We start from the raw sequence: 20,971 nt of genomic DNA, 5'->3' as shown, positions 1-20,971 counted from the left end.
CCTTCCAAGGAGCACGCAATGGAAAGGAAGAAGAGGGGACTAACTTTACAGTAGAGAAACCTAACAAGCACTACTTTGACCAGGTAATCAAGATCAACATCAGAATCATAAATCATGCTGATAGCAGGCATCCTTAACATGTGATTAAAATGGCAATTTACCTCTGTGCTCGATCTTCCTCACAACAACTCATAACCCTTCTCTAATCCTAAGGAAAACATCAGAAAAATTCCACTAGAGGAACATCCTAAAAAATGCCTGACCAGTACTCCTCTAAACTGCCATGGTCATGAACAACAAGGATGTCTAAGAAACTGTTATACACAAAGGTAGCCTAAGCACACATGACAACTCAATGTAATGGTGTGTCTAGATAAGATCCTGGAACAGAAAAAGTACATTAGGTAAAAACTAAGGAAATCTGAATAAACTATAGACCTCCATTAATAATAATATATTAACATTAGTTCATTAATTGTAACAAATGTACCATAGTGATCAATAAGATTAGTTAGTAATAGGAGAAACTGGGTCCAAGGTATAGAAAACTCTCTGTACTACCTTCTCAACTTTTCTGTAAATCTAAAACTGTTCTAAAAAATAAAGTCTAGGTACCCCTGGGTGGCTCAGTCGGTTAAGCATCTGTCTTCAGCTCAGGTCATGATCTCAGGGTCCTGGGATTGAGCCTCACATCAGGCGGGATCCTGGCTCAGTGGGGAGTCTGCTTTTCCCTCTGCCTCTGCTCCAACCCCCTGCCCCTTCAAATCACTATTTTTTGTATCCTTTGAATAAACACCCAGTAGTGCAATTGCCAGGTCATAAGGCAGTCCTATTTTTAACTTTCTGAGGAACATCCATACTGTTTTCCAGAGTGGCTGCATGAGCTCTCTCTCTCAAATAAATAAAAAATCTTAAATAAATAAATAAATAAAGTCCACTTTCTAAAAAAGTGCAAGCATGCAAAAACATTTAATATTTTAAGAAGCATGAGTGGTCATATTTTTTTTAAAGATTTATTTATTTGAGAGGCAGAGAGAGGGAAAGANNNGAGAGCACAAATAGGAGGGGGAGAGGGAGACAAAAATCTCAAGCAGACTCCACACAGAGCGTGGAGCCTGAAGCAGGGCTCGATCTCATGACCCTGAGATAACAACCTGAGCCAAAACCAAGAGTTGGTCGCTTAACTGACTGTGCCACCCAGGCATCCCGAGTGGCCATATTAACAATAGGCAAAGGAGGACTTCAGAACAGAGCACAAATAGGAGGGGGAGAGGGAGACAAAAATCTCAAGCAGACTCCACACAGAGCGTGGAGCCTGAAGCAGGGCTCGATCTCATGACCCTGAGATAACAACCTGAGCCAAAACCAAGAGTTGGTCGCTTAACTGACTGTGCCACCCAGGCATCCCGAGTGGCCATATTAACAATAGGCAAAGGAGGACTTCAGAACAGAGATAAAGAGAAACATCTCATAATAAAATTCATTCATCCAGCCTAACTATCCTAAAAGTGTATACATTCAACAAGAGCCTCAAAGCATATGGAACACAAACTGATAGAATCGGGGTTTTTTTGTGTGTGTTTTTTTTTTAATATTTTAAGTTTTTACTTAAATCTTACTTAACATATAGTAATATTAGTTACAGGAGTAGAATTTAGTGATTCATTACTTACAAATAACACCCAGTGCTCATCATAGCAAGTCCCCTCCTTAATACTTATTACCTATTTAGCCCATCCTTCGGCCCACATCCCCTTCAGTTTGTCTCCTACAGTTCAGAGTCTCTGATGTTTCGCCTCTTCCTCTCTTTTTTTTCCTTTCCCCTATGTTCATCTATTTTGTTTCTTAAATCCCACATATGAGTGAAATCATATGGTATGTCTTTCTCTGACTTATTTCGCTTATCATAATACACTCTAGCTCCATCCATTTCATTGCAAATCACAAGATTTCATTCTTTTTGATGGCTGAGTAATATTCCATTTTATATATATATCTGTGTGTGTGTATATATATATATTTACCTATACACACACACACACACACACACCACCTCTTCTTTATCCATTCATCAATCAAGGGACATTTGGGCTCTTTCCATAATGTGGCTATTGTTGATAATGCTGCTATAAACATCAAGGTGCATGTGCCCCTTCAAATCACTATTTTTGTATCCTTTGAATAAACACCCAGTAGTGCAATTGCCGGGCATTATAAGGCAGTTCTATTTTTAACTTTCTGAGGACCCTCCATACTGTTTTCCAGAGTGGCTGCACATTTTGCATTCCCACCAACAGGGTAAGAGGGGTCCTCTTTCTCTGCATCCTCGCTGACATCTGTTGTTTCCTGTGTTAAATTTTAGCCATTCTGACAGATGTGAGGTAGTATCTGATCGTAGTTTTGATTTCTTTTTCCCTGATAATGGGTCATGTTGAGCATCTTTTCATATGCAAACTGACAGAACTGAAAGGAGAAATAAACAGATCCACAATTAAAGAAAGTCCAACACTCCTCACAGAACAAGTACACAGAAAATCCGTAAAGATACATAAAATTTGAAGAACACTATCAACTTGATATAACTGTTATTTATAGAATACTCCACCTAACAACAGCAAAATACACATTCTTTTCAAGTGCACATAGAACATTCACCTAGATAAACAAGATGCTGGCCAATAAATAAAGCTGGGATAAATTTAAAAGAATATAAATCATATACAACACGTTCTCTGACCACAATGGAATTAAACTTGGAATCAGTAATAGAAAGACATCTTATAAAATTCCTCAAGTATTTAGAAATTAAACAACCCTCTTCCAAATAATCCATCAAAGAAAAAATTCGCAAGAGAAATTAGCAAATATTCTGAGCTGAAAGTAAGGAAATTAATTTGTGAAATGCAGCTAAAGTAATGTTTAGAAGAGAATTTATAGCTTTAAGCACTTATATTAGAAAAGAGGAAAGTTTTTAACTCAGTGATATAAGGGTTCACCTAAAGAAGCTATGAAAAAAAAAGCAAATTAAACCAAAAGTAGACAAAAATATAAAAGAGCAGAAATCAATAAAATTGAAAATGGACAAGCAATAGCAATAGAACCCAATATCTCTTAATCAAGAAAAAAGCAAGAGGTGAAATTACCAATATGAGGAATGAAAGAAGGCATATTGGTAAATAACAAGGGAATATTATAAATACTTTCACAACAATAATTCCAACAACTTATTTGAAATGGACAAAATTTTTAAAAAACAGAAGTTACCAAAACTGACACAAAAAGAAACAGAAAATCTAAACAGCCCTATATCTAAGGATTGCCAGCAACCACCAAAAACAGGAAGAGGCAAGGAAGGAAACTTTCCTAGGGCCTTCGGAGGGAGCAAGTCCCTGCCGACACCTTGATTTCAGACCTCTAGTTTCCAGAACTGAGATTAATTAATTTCTGTTGTTTTAGACTACATGGTTTGTGGTAATTTGTCATGGCAGTGCTGGGGAAACTGCTATACATGTAAATAATATGTTGGAGGTAGTGGAGTAAAAAATATATTACATTTAATGACTTATTGTTGCCTCTTATTGTGGGGCTACCAGAAAATTTTTAATTACACTGTATTTTTAGTGAATAGCATTAATCTAGCCTCAAAAAAAAGGCATACTGATTAGAAATGAAGAAGCAAAAATGGCTTTCTCTGAGGACATGATTGTGTATGAAGAAAATCCTAAGGAATCTACTTAAAAACTCTTATAAGTAAACAGTGAATTTAGTAAGATAACAGAATACAAAACAGCATATACAAGAGAATCAACTGTATTTTTTACACTATCAACAAAAATTAAAATACAGTATCACTGACAACAGAAAGCCTCAAAAAACATGCAACACTTAAGGATAAAATGAACAAAATATATACAAGACCTACAAAAGAAAAATTACAAAAATGCTACCAAGAAAAACTAAAGGGACCTAAATAAATGGAGCAATAAACCACATTAAAGTATCAGAAGACTCAATATTAGTAAGATGTCAATTCTCATCAGGCTTTTTGTAAAAACTGACAAGCATTGTCTATAGTTCACATGAAATGCTAAAGATCTAAAATAACCCAAGCAATGTTGAAAAAAGACAATGTTGAAGGACATACACTACCTGACTGCAAGGTTTGCTATATAGAAATAGTAATAAACACAATATACTACTGGTGTAAGAATATAGACCAATGGAACAGAAAAAGAGAGACCAGAAACAGACCCACACTTACAAAAAATAAAAAGGAGCCAGATCGCATATAACCACCAAATTGGTAAGGGGAAGAGATATGAAGGGAGGAAGGAAAGTAAGAAAAGAAATTCTACAGAATAAAATAACTAGGTGGTCTGATACTAACTGATCTCCCTAACTAGACAGCGTGATCAGGAAAGCTGGCTCAGAAAAACTAACATGTAAATGGAACAGTATATGCAAGGGCTCTAAGAGAAAAAATCTGAAAGTTGGTTGGTGTGACAGGTGCACACTGGACAAGGAGAAGATAAGGACAGAGACAAGGCTTTTGAGCCACAGAAAAATGTTTGTATCACATAATAGTTCTCAATTCTATTCATTTTTTTCCATCCCTACCACTGCTGATCTCAAGTCTCCCTTGGATGCCTTCAAGATCTCCTGATGAACCCGCAGCCTCACTCAAGCCGCTTTCCCACATCCATCCTTCCCAACTGAGCCAAAGATATTTAACAGCCTAAAATCATTATATGGTTTCCCGTTCCCCACAATGTTTGGTCTTAATTTCTTATTTGGCTTTTAAGACCCTTCATGACATCGCCCCTGCTCTCCCCTCCAGCTTAGACCCTCCTTCCCTCCAGAACTACCTGCACCTACACTACATTACCTGCATTGTAATGAAATCCACCATTTTCACTACTCTGTACCTTTTCATATCATTCTTTTGAGTTTTAAATCAAATGTCTCCTTCTATGTAAATTCACTACCTCCAATCCACACTAAAAATAGTTAGGGACTTCTCTCTGCTCCTATAGAGAAGTTTACTCTATTCTACATTTGTCATGTTGTAGTTGTGATGCATATTTGTAAGACTGTTTATCCTACTAGACTTTAATATTCAGACTGTAGGTTACTCATCTTTTTATCCCTAGCTGATTGCACAGTACCTATTTAATACATTCTTTTTTCTATAATTAAAAAGAGACTAATAACATTTATGCTTTTAGGATCTAAGCTTCCCTAAATCAAGATACATATAAACTGTATATACACAATAAAAAACAAGGTTCAAGGAATCCTTTAAAATAACTCAAAGACTTTTAAAATCCTATAAAATTATTCTTCTGTAAGTCAAAAGATTATATAAATCTAGATTTGTAAACATTAGGTCTGGTTGAAATACGGTATACTGAGAAACATTTATGCCCCACAATATTAGTTTAAGAATTAAGAATTCCTATAAGAATATTACTTATTGTATTTTAAAAGTAAAATTAGTAAATATAGAAACATGCAGCAAATCAGTAACAGGGAGAATTATGAATTTATATTTTGATACCTACTCAATGAATTCAAGTCATACAGACATATCTACAGTTTTTCATCTTTCTTTAATTCTGTTCTCAATTAAATACTATATTATAGGGGCCCTAATAACCCACTGCTAACAAAACCACTTAAAGAATGTTTACTTTTTCAAAAATTTAAAAAGTAATTTGGCTTCGACCATCATATTACCAAAATGATTTCATTATCACATTATTTTAAGAGTAATAAAGTGAAATACTAAAATGTTAAAAGGCAGAAAAAATAGTTAAATCCACTGTGAAACAGTAAAACTTTGGACTATTATAAAACCATAAAATAACAGTAATATGCATCACCAAGGAAAACATGTTATGCTTAAAAAGACAATTATATGGGACGCCTAGATGGCTCAGTCAGTTAAGCAGCAGGCTCTGGATTTCAGCTCAGGGCATAATCTCCGGGTGGTGACACCAAGCCCCAAGACCATGGAGTCTGCAGAGATTCTGCTTGAGATTTTCTCCATCTCCCTCTGCCCTCCACCACCCACACGCCCTCTCTCTAAAATAAATCTTTTTTTAAAAAAGACAATTATATATGGGGCACCTGGGTGGCTCAGTCGGTTAAGGGTCTCCCTTTGGCCCAGGCCATGATCTCAGGGTCCTGGGATCCAGCCCCGAGGGGCCCCAGCTCAGCGGAGAGTCTGCTTCTCCCTCCCGCCCTGCCCCTCCCCCCCATGCACACGCACGCTCCCTATCTCAAATAAATAAATAATCTTTAAAAAAAACAATTATATGAATATTAACCACAGAATTATATACAAGTATGGATAGGATTAGTATATTATACTAATTAATACATTATACAAGTAGAATACAGAAAAATGTAAGATAGATGAGTATTAAATTTTTTCCTTTTGAATTTCCTTTAATCATGTTATACTCTTTTCCAGTAAAAAGTTTTCAAGTAGCACATTAAGCTCTATCACAGTTACTTATATGTATTATGTACTGACATAAGTAGAAAAATATTTTAAGTTTATAAGCTACCTAATTTCTTCCCCCAAAAATACTGTTTTAAATTTCAAATAATAAACCTATCTGATTTTGGAATTTCCTACAATCTGATGCTAAACTACACCTTTACACCAGCTGTACCATGTACAACTTTCCCCAACTTTTAACCCTTACAAAGCAATCTCCAATCCCAACAAGGCATTCCACTCACTACAGGTCTATCAAATTGACAATATGAAAGAGGAGATAAAACTCGTGGCACCAGCTGACAGAAGATAAAATTTTAATTCGTGTATTAGGAAAGCTTATTTGCCCTTACTATCTAAGTTTCAGCAAGCATATTATATTGGAAATTGAAATTCTAACAGAAATTCCCTTCTGCAAATCAGAAAGACCAAATGAAACAACCTGCCTCTGACTCAGCAGCTTTCTTTTTCTTTCTTTACAACCTGTACTTAAGTTGCAAGGGTAAGACTAACGTTCAAACTAAGCAGCAAAGCCAATACAAAATCAGTAATTGTCTTGGCAGGAAAATCCAAAGAAAATATGAGATGTTTTGGTCCTAACTGGAAGATATATAAAGAGCAAAGGTGCCTTTATGTATCTTTATCATGAAAAATCTCTTGTGTATAGCTACAAATTAGCGTTTACTGAAGATACTTAACATGTTTCTTTATAGAGAGCACCTCAACCAAATAACCTTCCAAGTCTGGCACCACGAATTGTCACAGCCTACACATCACTGCAGCTCCTTGTAATTTAAAACATTTGCGTTTTAAGAACAGTCTCCACACACCAGCTCTACTGCCAATTTCTTCAGCTGAAAACTCAAGTTTATACTACAAAATACTATGTTTACTTTCAACGACAGGATGCACTCATTTACAAATTATACAAGAGTAAATTACTCCAATATACGACTTCAACATTTCTAGCATCATTGCTTTTCTATTATCCAAATTAACAAGACTGAAACAGTAGTGCACTAAGTGAGGTACTATGGATGGCCAAAGTCAACTAGCACGTTACCGGTTCACTAAAATCAGTAATACAAAAGATCAACTATTTTGCAAAATGGCCACACGAGATACCAATGCAGTGCAAAGTGTGGACTGAGTTTGCCATTTCGAGTCAAAGCAAGTCAAAGCAAGTCTATACGACGCAGATCACCCTCATGAATAGAAATCTAAATTCATTTCTGAGTCCCCAATCTCAAAGCAAGACGACAGTTTACCAACTTTTTAACAGTAATGCAAAGAACAGGGCAGAAAATAAAAAGGGTTTTTTTAAGGGTTATAACTGAGCAAGAACTGACATTTAACGCTCACAGTTTTCCTTTTGATACCGATTTTGCTCGTATGTGTACACAGAACATCATAAACTATGCTCTTCATTTCGGATAGCTTAATACACACGCTCACCTCAAATCAAGAATTCATTAAAAACTTGGCGTCTTAGTGCTAATACGCTTCCCTGTCTCACCATACCCTTCACCTTCTAAACCGGAAGACCGGAAGGGAACACCTACTCCTACCGTAAATCGCGGTCTAGGGAAAAAGACTTAACACGAGTTTGTACACAATCAAGCAGTCTCAGTAAATCAAATTCCCAAGTAACAATGCTTGACAATCTCTCCTAGGCAAAAAACACAAAGTCAGCTGAGGGTTCGTTCGTTACTGGAGATGACACTTACCCTCGTATTTGCACAAGTAACTTCGGTAACTGGCCTAAATTCTTCCGTGTGAAACGAACGCAAAAAGGGATGGGACGGCGGTACTCTTTAAAAACTGGGTCATTCCCTATTTGTTCTGACGCGACGGAAGGGAAAAAGGTCCATGAAGCAGCAAAAGAAAAAAAGACAGAACAGCATCCTCAGTGCAGAAAAGTTACAGCTCTCTACACAAGTCAGCACTAGGGACTCATTAGTTGGTTTTATTTGTGTTTAGTCACTCGGAGTTTAATGGAACCAGCCTTCCGAAAAGTCATCTCCCACAAGGAAGCCCTGAGGATCAGCTACAATAAGGCAGAGGAGGACATGTCCTCAATTCACCTGCGACACCTGCCCGGGTCCCCCGGGCCCCCAGGTCTCCCCTCGCGGTCTCTGGACCCTTCTCTCCAGACCCCAGCCCTCGCTCTCCACCCACTCTAACCCAATCCCCGCCCCCTCCCCGCCCAACCCCCTCCCAGACATCCGTCGCGCAGGAGGTCCCCGGGGCCCAGACCCCTCGCGCGTCCTGGCAAGTGGCTCTCAGCAGCCGGGGCGGACAGGGTTGGGAGGCCAGTCCTGGCGCGGCCTCTCCCCCATCATTACTCCCCGCAGGCTCCGGGGACTCCCCGCCCCCGGAAACCGCGGAGAAGCTAGGCCGGGAACGCCAGCCCCGGCCACTTTCCGCCTCCTTGGCGACCCCCCGCAGGCGAGCCAGAGGCACTCAGCCTTCCGAGTGGCTACCTGCCCGGCGCCCTCGCAGCCCGGGAGCGCGGGCCCGGCGGCGGCGCGGCGCAGGGTTCCTCCGCGAAAGACCCTCCACCGCAGACTCACCTGCCGCCTGCTCCACCTTCAGTGCCACCCAGACACAGCCCCTTCCTGGGGCATGAAAGCTCCGGCTTCGCGGCCTGCGCGCCCTCAGCACAGCCGGGCGGGGGACTTGCTCTCGCGGCCGCCACCGCCGCCACGGTCCGATCTGCGCCTGCGCCGCCTCAGGGGCTTGGTCTCGAGGGGCGCCGCATGCAGCGATAACGGCCGGGAACGCGAGCCCGCGCGGGCGCCGGTGCTCTCTCGAATCCGGCCGTGCGGGCGGCGGGTCGCCTAGGAGCTGCCCGCTGCACTACCGCTCCGACAGCTGACGGCCATGTTTCTGTTCCCTTTTCTTTTTTTTCTCCCCCTCCTTCCGCCCCTTTCCACAGAGCAGCACTTTCCTTTTCCCCCTCCCTCTCCCTTTCCTACTGCGGGGGCGGGTGGAAAAGGACGTGGGGGAGGGGTGGGGAAGGGAGGTGCGGGGGCGGGGCAGAGTTAGAGCCCCGCCCCCGGGGAGGGCCGAGCCCGCGCGGCCACTGATCCCCTCCCCCCACCTCCCGCGGCGACCCCCGCGGGGCTCGAGGTCCCAGCGCTATTCGGTTGGAGCCCCTCCTCCTCCTCCGCTCTGCGGGTCCGCAGCCGAAACCGAGCTGGGAGGAAAAAGCCCTGAGCGGTGCTTTGCACCCCTTCTTGCGGGGCTCAGACTCTCTCTGTGGAGTAGGTTTATTGCCTTGGCCTCAGGCAGGTGGCGGCTGCTCCTCTCGGCTTTATCAAAGACGGGGAAAGTGACGCTAAGTCTCTCAAAGTCATTGAGGAGAATGCCGGGCGGGATGCAGGACTCTGGAAGAGAAGTTTCGTTCCCACGGTGGAAGTTGGAATTTCCACGCATGACTGGCGGGGTGGGGGGGAGCTTTGAAGCTGGAGAGAGACCCGCCGACTGGAGCTTCCCGAAGTCCTTTCCCCGCTGCAGCGCCCCAAGAGAGTCCTTGGCCGTGCTCCGTGTCGCTGCCTCGGCCGGGATGTCGGGATGGGGACTCCGAATGTAGAAATCGCTTGTTAATCAGCCCTCTCCTGCTTCCTAAGTGCGGGCTCCTTGTCTGCCCGGATGCATGCAAAGTCCTTTCGCCTTCATGCAAATTTTGCAAAACATTTTTGACAAACGTTTGGAAGTTGTTAGAGTGAGGAAGAATAACAGCTAGTTATTCAGTAAGAAACAAGTAGTTTGAAACAGAACTTTTTTACCTCCTGGCAAGAAATAAAAATAAATGGCGAATGAGTTCACAGATTCCATGGCAGGTCAAAATTAGAACGGGTAATATTTGTGTATCTCTGATGAGTATTCAAATACATAATGATCATTTTCCTGAGAACTACTGTCTTGATTCAATCTGCACTTCTGCCGAGAAGTTTAAGATTAGACATCAGTCCTGAGCTCTCTGTTGTTGGTTACTTCTGAAGTTTATTGCATATAGAGATAGTTTGAATTTTGTAGCCAATGGCAGAAACTATTTTCCTAATTACTTTAGCAGTCAGAATTGATTCTGTAGAAATGCACAGCAATAGAAATAAGGCCTATTTAGGAATATTTTGGAGTCCGTTTGAGCGCAGTGAAAACCAGTCTTTGACAACCTGGACAGAAGTTTTTCAAGGAAATAATAATACGTGGAAATTTAGCTTGAGGACTTCTTGTCCTTCCTTTCTCAAGGCGTATTAATGGATAGTTTAAAAAGATTTAATATAGACAAGATGTCTTAATGGATAGATTTCATTAACACAGATTGGGAATTTTTTCTTCTCGGTTTTTCGCAACCACAGAAATGAAAAATGAAAGAAGCCAATGTATCTCTTCCGTTTGATTGACAGATTTTTCTCAATTTGCAATGTGGGATTTAAGAATTTCTTTAATTTTTTTCACTATTTTAATTGCTCTACAGATTTCCCATAGATTTTTCATTGCCATTGTCTACCGAAAGTTTCCTGGAATGAACTCATATATTTGGGGCCTAATTTTCTTATCTCAGTAGCTGTTCTTAGGTCTGAAAGTCCTTGATTAAGTAACCTTTTTAACTGCAATCTTACGTGCCCAGCACTGAAATAAGTTCATTTTAATTCTTAACATGTAAATATTTTGAATCTAAAATGTGGGAGAGGAGCTGAAGAGCCCAGTAATGTATTTGTTATATAACATGAAGAGCCCATATAACATAATTGTTAAAATCCTTTTAGTAGCACAGTTTCAGTTGAGCCTTTCTAGATGCAAGAATGCATAGAAGAATCACCCAGCCCACTGAAGAAGGGCATACAGACATGTGATTGGGCATGGTCACTGCAAGATGTCTGTGGATCAACAATGCCAAAGAGTTGAATGGAAATCCTGAAAATTTTCTTAAAACAAGCAAGATATTTTGGGTAGCCATCTTCAGTGCTGAAGCATCCCAAATTATTTTCCTCTTCCTGTTTGTTACCTTGAAAAACTTTTAAAAATTGGTTTTCACAGGAATATTCAAAGACCTTTATACTTCTTTATTTCTTTTGATCTGTTTTATTCAACTCCATGTTTAACAGAAGCATTATAAATCTAACAGTTTAATCTGATTATGGTAATTAATTATTTTTATAATTTCTTTATTTTATTTTTAAATAATCTCTACACCCAACGTGGGGCTCCAACCCACAACCCCAAGATCAAGAGTCGCATGCTCTTCTGACGGAGCCAGCCAGGCGCCCCCATTTCTGTAACTTCTTAATGTCTGAATTCCATCCTAGATTGTAAACCCTTGAGAGCAAGGTTCACATGTCACATGTGTATTCATATGTCATATTCTCTTTCAGATTCAGAAAAACCAATATATGACAGACTTTCAAAAAAGTATGTGATGAGTGACTGAAATAAATCATGGTTCCCTCCCTTTCTTCTACTCCGTCCTCAGGCGAGTTACTTCATTTTCCTCTTGTGTAAAGTGGGTAAAATTATATTCATAAGAAGTGAGATCATTTATTAATTTACAATAAGCTACAATACCCAACAGAACAGTCCAGTAATGAATACTTAGCACATGCGATAGGCAGCCTTGCATTGTAGTTTACAATGATCCCTGCTTCCTGATTTATGCCCTTGGGTAATCTCCTTCCACTGGGTGTGGGGTGGACGTATTGACTAGCTTCTAACAGAATACATCAGAAATGATGAGATGTCTCTAACAAGATGAGGCTTTTAAAAAAGGCCTGTGGCTTCACTCTTGGATTCTTTCTCTCTCGTGCTCCTGGATTGCTTACTCTGGGGGAAGCCAGCTACCATGTCATCAGGCGGCCCTGTGAATGAGTTCTGAAGTGTATCCTTGCCAAGTTGAGCCTGGAGATGACTGCAGTCACAGCCAACACCTCTATTTCAGCCTCCTGACAGACCTCGAGCCAGAATCACCCAAATAAGCTGCTCCTGCATTCTTTACTCACAGAATTGTGAGATAAGAAATGTTTCTTGTTTCCAGCGCAAAATTGGGGGGGGGGGTGATTTGTTACACAGCAAAAATAATGAATACATCGTAGTAATACCTGGAAGATAGCAAGGGTTCATTAATGGTAGCTGTTCCTTGACCGAATATAACAGGGTTCAGCATGTGATTCTTAGCATCCTCTCATGCTAAATTTAATGGTAAGTAGTTACAACTGCAGTAAGTTAAGATACCCAGGAAAAGTGGAAAGACTAACTTCTGATCTGTTATTTATAAAGTAGCTTTGCTCCTAAAGAATCCATTAAAATGTATTTCATATGATATCTAGGATTTGCTTCAAAATAATGCAATGGGAGTAGGACAGTGAGTGAGTAGGAGTTTGGGTAAAACAAAATTGGACATATGTTGAAATGGAGTGTTTGCTACTGGGGATTTTTTGTGTTCTCTATTTTTTATGATTTTTAAAATTTTTCATAAAGTGGTTTTAAGTATTTCATGGGATCATGAGCTTGGAGGAGAGGGGAAACGTTAGAGATCATCTATTCTAATTAACTCATTTGATAGGTGGGGAAATTAAGGCCCGGCAAAGTTTGCTGACTTACCTAGAGTCTCCCAGTCTCAGCTTTGGTGATTTCATAGTTGACTATGGAGGAGAAACTAGTAAATTCTTAGCTCTTTTTTCCCCCAGTCAGATTATCTTAACTCTAGATTCTCTAGGATAGCCCCCACAGCATAAAAATCTGAGCCTGATCACTTTCCAATCTATAACCCACATGTCGTACACTGGCAAATTATTTGGTTCCAGCCCCTCACTCATCAATTTTTGAAAATGTAGGATCTGAAGGCCTGGTGATTCATGCCTGCAGGCGCTGTGTTATTCTTCTAGAAAAGAGTTTTAAGTAAGAATGACATCAACAAGCACTAGATGTGCATTATTCATATATCTAAATGAGCCCATGTGTCTTACTCTCCGCAGGGAGCATTAGCACATTCTCGTTGTGCTACACTCCAGTATCTTATCTGGCTGTGGACTCTGTCTCAGTGCTCTCAGAATGGACTCATCTAGAGTCTTTTGGAGTTACTCAGCGTATTCTCTATCCAACTCTCTTCACCAGGCCATCAGGCCGAACAAAGCTGGAGTAGCAGTGGGAAGGACTGACGCAAGGCTCTTGGTCTCGAATCGAAGTAAATGATCCTGAGAACAAATCACAAAGAAGAGTGGGGATTAGCAAAGGGAGAAAAACAGAGAAGGAAATAATGGGTAGAGAGGTTGACAGGAAGACAGCCTACATGGGTATTTGAGACACAAGATCTCTTTTCTTTTATTTCTCACACCATAGCAAATTGTCCTCACCACAGATCAAGAAATATATGTATTCTAGGACCACCTGGGTGGCGCAGTCAGTTAAGTGTCTGACTCTTGTTTTTGCCTCAGGTCGTGATCTCAGGGTCTTGAGATCAAAGCCCCGCCTGGGACTCCAAACTCAGTGTGGGGTCTGCGTGAGATTCTCTCTCCTTCTCCCTCTGACCCTCCTGCTTGTGTGCTCTCTGTCTCTCAAATAAATAAATCTTTTTTTAAAAAAGAAATATATGTATTCTCTATTTCAAAGATCAATTTTTTAAAAAATTTTACTAAGAAATCAAAAACAATAAAATAGAAGCATCGATAAAAATAATAGTATAATGAACTCTTCTGTTTATCGCCCAGCTTCAACTCATAGTTAATATTGATTTCATGTATCACCTTCCCCCCTCCCGTCTCTTCCCCTAGTGTTTCGAAGCAAATACTTGGCATTTCTTTTCATTTGTAAATACTTCAGCATGTAGTTCTAAAAGATCTGGACCTTTTTAAAAACATAAGTACAAGGCCATTGTCACCACTAAAAATTATTTTAATTAACATTTTATTTTATTAAATATTTTATTATTGTTTTAATGACAAAAAAACCTACAGAATATTCCTACTGCATCCTCTCTCACCCTCTCCACTTCTCATGGATCTATACAGCTCCAGCCTGGAGGGTTTGGGTCTGCAATACACCTCTGACTGGTAAACCAGAATGTTGCTGCCCACGTTCCTCCCTGGTTCAGAGAACATAAGGTAGGGACTCTCCTCTGAAACTGTCCCCCTTAAAGATGTTTCACTATTCAGATCAAAGGCCCTGTGATACATAAGAATCAGAGACTGCCTAAAAATCTCAAAATTAATATTCAATTTCTGGCTTATGTTTAATATGAGGTTCAATAAGCACAGTATTTTTTTTAAAGATTTTATTTATTTATCCGACAGAGAGAGAGACAGCCAGCGAGAGAGGGAACACAAGCAGGGGGAGTGGGAGAGGAAGAAGCAGGCTCATAGTGGAGGAGCCTGATGTGGGGCTTGATCCCATAACGCCGGGATCACGCCCTGAGCAGAAGGCAGACGCTTAACCGCTGTGCCACCCAGGCGCCCCAATAAGCACAGTATTGTTTTACGTGCCCTGACAAAAAAAATAATTGGGATCTGGTGCTAATACCCTTTACCATCTATTCAAATTTTCCCCTACTTTTATGGTTCCTTTCACACAGAAAAGGAGAAGATGAACTGAATACTAGAAGGTGTCTCTAAAAAGGATCAGTAGAAACCAGAATAATTTCAGCTGCTTTTTGTTGTTCACTCCCAGATTTACCTTTCTAGTCGCAACTTCCTCGAGCTATGGGCTCAACCATCAAACTACCTCCAATGTTTAGATGGCATCTAACATTTCACATGTTCAAAACACAGCTCTTAACTCCTTCCTTGCATTGTATCTCCCCGTAAAACCTATTTCTTTTTAAGCTACCTCATTTCACTATTTGGTACCACCATCTTCTCTGTCTTGCCAAATGATGTCCTCTTCAACCCCCAGATCCTAAGGGGGATCACAGGAACTAGGGGTTAGGGTGGATGTCATTTGGCAAAATAGAGGAGAAACGGAGCAGGGGTCAGCATTGGGAGAACTGTCCAGCGCTCTCAGAGGCCACTGCTGAGGAGACACAAAAGAGCCAATGCCTACAGACTATTGATGGCCATTTAGTGGTGCACAATAGGCAGTTATGTGTAGTCAAACGTAGCAGTCGCCTCATCTGTGTGTCCCACCATTGAGGCGTATTGGTCCTTCCACTGGCATCCACCTGTGTAGGGCTCTTGACTACAAGAATGCAAGCCTGTATCTTGAGACTTGAACACCTAACCACACTGTGCCGGTAAACAACCACTCTCTTTCAGTTTTCCAGGATACAGAACAAAGTGACCTTGACACCCAGAAAGGCATTAGTGGCATAGAAGGGAACGCTTTGGAAGAACTGGGCAGCAGTGAGACCATCGCCTTACAGAAAAAAAAAAATGTGTGTTAAATAAGCTGTATTCAGGCCTGGCTTACAGTGCTGTTGGCCATGAGTTCGATGTTAAGAAATCAGTGATATATATTAGGGGCGCCTGGGGGGCTCAGTCTTTAAGCATCTGCCTTTGGCTCAGGGCGTGATCCTGGCATTCTGGGATCGAGCCCCGCATCAGGCTTCTCCGCTGGGAGCCTGCTTCTTCCTCTCCCACTCCCCCTGCTTGTGTTCCCTCTCTCACTGGCTGTCTCTCTGTCTGTCAAATAAATAAACAAAATCTTAAAAAAAAAAAAGAAATCAGTGATATATATTAAATAAAGTTTCTTTAAACAGAAACACATAAAACAAGGTTATGTGTTGATTAGTTGAAGCAAACCTGAACAAAGGCTCTCAGGAAACTATTTCTGCTAGGAGCAGGGCTTAGTGTTTGCTAATTCAATGTTCCCTGTCCGCCCTGTTTAGAACAACACTCACATTATATCATCTTGCCCTGTTTTTAATTTTCCGCATCCTCTGGTCACTGACATCTCTTGTCTATTCCTGTGTTTGCTATCAGCATGTAAATTCCATTAAGGGCGGGGACATTATTTTACTCACTACTACATGCCTCATACCTACAACAGTAGTAAATATTGTTGGTGAATCAATTGAATAATTAGCAGCCCGTTGGGGAGTGTGTTCTCTCCACCAGTTTTCAGCGTCCATGTTTCTGGTCCTCATTCCATCCCTGGAATTCCTGAAACCCTGGTACTGGTAAACCCCAGCTAGCTCCACCCCTCCAATCCTGCAAATAGGCCTGAGCATGTCTGAGACGTCTGGGACTCGAATCCGTATGTCTTCCCTGTGCAGTCTACGTGAGGAAGTTCTTTGAGTTGGGTCCAGAGCATTAAATATGGTTGTGAATAATTCTATGCTAGCAATAACCATTAACTGTCAATGCCTAAAAGAGAACAACAGCGAGTTAGCAAATCCTGTCTTAACTGACTCGAAGGACATGTTCATTCTCAACCTAATGATTTATTTACTGATGCCGGCTGCCTTCATTAAGAATTATTAGAGCATTTTCTTTTGAGTTTGTCAAAGGGAATATTGTATTTGTGTTTCCTCGAGTCATCAAAGTTAATTGCTATTTGAATACTCTTTTGATGTGCTAATAGTTCCTAATGAGGATCATTAATTAGAAAACTAAAAAGAGAAGCCAGGTTTCTGCAGAAAATCTGAATCTATTCCCACTACTCCCCTAAACTCCATTTCCTGGGACTTACTATTATTTCACCTCGATTTCTACAGTTCAATCAAACTCAGTCAAACTATAATCCTTGGGAAAGAATCGAGCAAACAGTTAGGGCTTTTGGATCCTTGCTTACTCCATAAGCAAGTTCTTTAATGTCCCTGAGCCTCTTTTCTCTGGAATAAAATATTTATGTTGCAGTCATTTAAGATTAATCATCATTGGCAGCAACCGTTTATCAAGCACCTGCTATAAGCCAGTCACCATGCTAGGTACTTCATCTTTGTTGTCGACTACTCCCCCCTACCAGGGAACTGTCATTACAGTTTCCCATGACATAATGTACGGAAAGCCTCAGTCATAGTAACTGACACATGCTCACACATGGGTTGGGATACTACAGCCCTTGGGCCAAAGCTACCCTGATGCCTGTTTTTGTAAATTAAGCTTTATTGGAACACAGCCATGCCCATTTGTTTACTATCGTCTATGGCTATTTTTGCACTAAAAAGGCAGAATTGAAGAGTTACGACAGAGACAATATGGCCCACAAAGACAAAAATATTTGCTATCTGGGGTGCATGCGTGGCTCAGTCAGTTAAGCATCTGCCTTCAGTTTGGGTCATGATCCCAGAGTCCTGGGATCGAGTCCCGCATTGGGCTCCTTGCTCATTGGGGAGTCTGCTTCTCCCTCTGCCTGCCACTCCCCCTGCTTGTGTGCACGCTGTGTCGCTCTCTGACAAATAAATAAATAAATAAATCATTAAAAAAAAAAAGTATTTTCTATCCGATACTTCATAAAAAAAAAAAGTTTGCCAACTCTTACACTGGGAGACCAACAAAAGTTAGTTTGGATTGCTTTTCCCTCCAAACAGGAGGCCGGAAAAAAAAGACAAAACAGACAAGCAGGGCTAGAAAATGGGTCACCAATGACTCGAGTACCAAGGGATCAAAGATTTTTATCAAAAGAAGGGGGGAAGAGTAGAGGTGAATAGAAACCCTCATTTGTGTCTTCCAGATACATAGCCTTTGGTTGAGTGAGCGGCCTCCAGTCTGGAAAGTGGCAAGCAATGTGCTTATGGAAGAATTAGAATTTAGTTCTGAGTCCTCAGGGGAGAGTTAGGTGGAAAGTGTTCAATGCATAGGTTAAGGGTGTAGAGGAGAAATCTGTTTATCCTGGAAAATCTCAGGAGACAGAGTGGAAAGCTTTGTAAATGAAGAGTGAAAGCACTGGGGACTCCAGAATGCCTACAACAGAGGGACTTAGGAGTGTCACTGGTTGAAAGAATGTCACTTATCCAAACCAAGAATGGGTGAAGTGAGCTGAAGGAGATCATGGGAGATCTGGAGCCACTCCCTAACGCCCCATTGGCACTTCCCACTAATGGGAGGTCAGGAATGAGAAAAGGAAGCAAAAATATAAGCAGCACAAAAAGGCATGACAAAAAGGACTTACACTTTGAACAGTGGCTAAAGATGACGACAGAAATGATAAACATGGCGGAATCACCTGGCTTCACGCTTTCAGAAGGATTCTTCTTATACACTTGCTTTACCTTGGGGAGAAGACCAGGTCCTGGTAGAATAAGTGGCCTGTGGAAGCTGATGGTCTCACCTGTAAATTTTGTAGGCCAGCAGTGACCAGGCCTTACGACGTCAGTGCTTTAACTGTAGGTATCCAGCAGTTCTCTCAAGGAAGTTGTTCTCATTCTACAAACCTACTGGAATTATGGCCATCAGTAGGCCATGATGCAGAAAGGTAATTTGAAATAATTCAATGGTTAAAAAGAAAAAAGAAAAGAAGGGCTCCTGGGTGGCTCAGTTGATTAAGTATCCGCCTTCAGCTCAGGTCATGATCCCAGGGTCCTGGGAAGGAGCCCCGCGTCAAGCTCCCTGCTCAGTGGGGAGTCTGCTTCTCCCTCTCCTGCTCCCCCTGCTTGTGCTCTCTCTCTCTCTCTCAAATAAATAAATAAAATCTTAAAAAAAAAAGAAAAGAAAGTGAAACCATACTACCAGAAGTTCTTAGTCCTGTTTTTTGATATGCTTTTGCTTTCTTGCCTTTTTTTTTTTTCCAAGATAGCACCATCTTTTAAAATACTCTTGTAGTTATAGGAAAGTCATATAAAAGGACCGAGATTTCTGGAAAGTTAAGAAAACAAACAAAACAAGCAACCACCTCTAGTGTTGTTTCAGGGAAGTTCTGACTCTGATGTACACTCTCCTTTCACCTTGACTAGATTTTTTATCGTTCAGTGTTCACGAACCGTTTTCACTATGTATTTTGCAAGTCATGGCATCTCCAGAATTTTTAATCAGAGTAGTAACGTGTTTAATATCCATAGAGTCAGTATCTTAGGGTAACTTTTCTGAAGATTCCATCCCATTCTGGGATGAAACTCAGAAGCGTTTTTAAGTTTACCTATTTGGATTCAGTTCAATGATTTTTTTTTTAACTTTGATCCCACTATTCTTCAGCTCTTTCATTTTTTAAACATATAAAAGTTATTTTAGAGCGGGACTCACAGACTGGTTTGCTCAGAAGGCAGTTAAAATCAAAGTACTATTAATAGTGGTGTTCTTGCATGTGGAAAACAGGTTTTTTGAGCTGACATGTTAGAAAAGCATTTTAGTTTCAGAGAAAGGCCACAATTATTTATATAATTCAGCCAGAAAACATGCCTAAATTACAATTCACATTAAGTAAAGGAATGGCAAAGGGCCAATAATTTTTCGCTCATTCAGTGAGTATTTACTGAAGATCCACTAGGTGCCTACTCTGTTCTAGGCATTAGGGTTGAGCAAGAGCAAAACAGACAAAAATTCCTGCCGTTGGGAAGCTTATATTCTAGTGAGGGAAAACAGGCAATACACAAAATAAAAGGGGGGCGGTGCCTGGGTGGCTCAGTCAGTGAAGGGTCTGCCTTCCGCTCAGGTCATGATTCCAGAGTCCTGGGATCGAGCCCCGCAACCGGCTCCACGCTCTGCGGGGAGCCTGCTGGTCCCTCTGCCTGCCACTCCCCGTTTGTGTGCGCTCTCTCTCTCTCTTCTCTTTCTCACTCTCACAAATAAATAAGTAAATAAACAAACAAACAAATAAATAAATATTTTTTAAAAAAAACAAAATAAATAGGAAAAATATATAATATGGTAAAAGGTGGGAAGGGGGAAAGTGGGCTTTTGCCAATGAGCCATTTGCCATTCTCAGTGAGGACTCCAGTCAGCTTTGAAAACTCTTGATTTCTTCAAAATGCTTTGGAGCTTACCAGACACTTAGCTTGAAGAGGGTTCCAAGAGACAGAATTGGGACTGGTGGTAGCTTGCCCACTTATCTGATTACTTAAGACCTTATGCAAGAACCAGAGCTTTATTTCATTCAGAGCCTTCCCTACCTTCTCCACCTCCTCCACCACTTCTCCTCTGCCGGTTGCTTTTTTTTTTTTTAAGATTTTATTTATTTATTCGACAGAGATAGAGACAGCCAGCAGGAGAGGGAACATAAGCAGGGGGAGTGGGAGAGAAAGAAGCAGGCTCATAGTGGAAGAGCCTGATGTGGGGCTCGATCCCATAACGCCGGGATCATGCCCCGAGCTGAAGGCAGACGCTTAACCGCTGTGCCACCCAGGCGCCCCTGCCGGTTGCTTTTTATTTACCCCTTTAAAGTGAAAAGAGGGGGCAAAAAGCATTAGAAATCCTTCCGCTTATATTTTGAGTCTGATGCCTTTTTTTGGCTTTTTAATTAATTACATATATCAAAACTGTAAATTTTTAAAATGAGCATACAGTGTCATATTAGTTTCAGGGGCACAATACAGTGACTCAACAATTCTATGCATTACTCAGTGCTCATGATGAGAAGTGTGCTCCTTAATCCTCTTGA

General features: G+C 41.0%; 1 protein-coding gene across 1 annotated transcript in view; it reads right to left on the bottom strand.

Annotated features, from left to right (window-relative positions):
- Positions 1-9,500, bottom strand: part of DENND4C (DENN domain containing 4C) — a 122,232-nt gene extending 112,732 nt beyond the window's left edge. The window contains 1 exon segment of the mRNA XM_040631467.1: positions 9,079-9,500. The gene's annotated coding sequence lies outside the window, so the exon portion shown is untranslated.
- Positions 9,501-20,971: the final 11,471 nt, after the last annotated feature.

This window comes from Ursus maritimus, unplaced genomic scaffold (assembly GCF_017311325.1).
Source record: "Ursus maritimus isolate PB19 unplaced genomic scaffold, ASM1731132v1 scaffold_17, whole genome shotgun sequence".
Taxonomy (NCBI): domain Eukaryota; kingdom Metazoa; phylum Chordata; class Mammalia; order Carnivora; family Ursidae; genus Ursus; species Ursus maritimus.
Note: the sequence above shows the minus strand (reverse complement) of the source record. Positions and strands in the feature narration are given on the sequence as shown.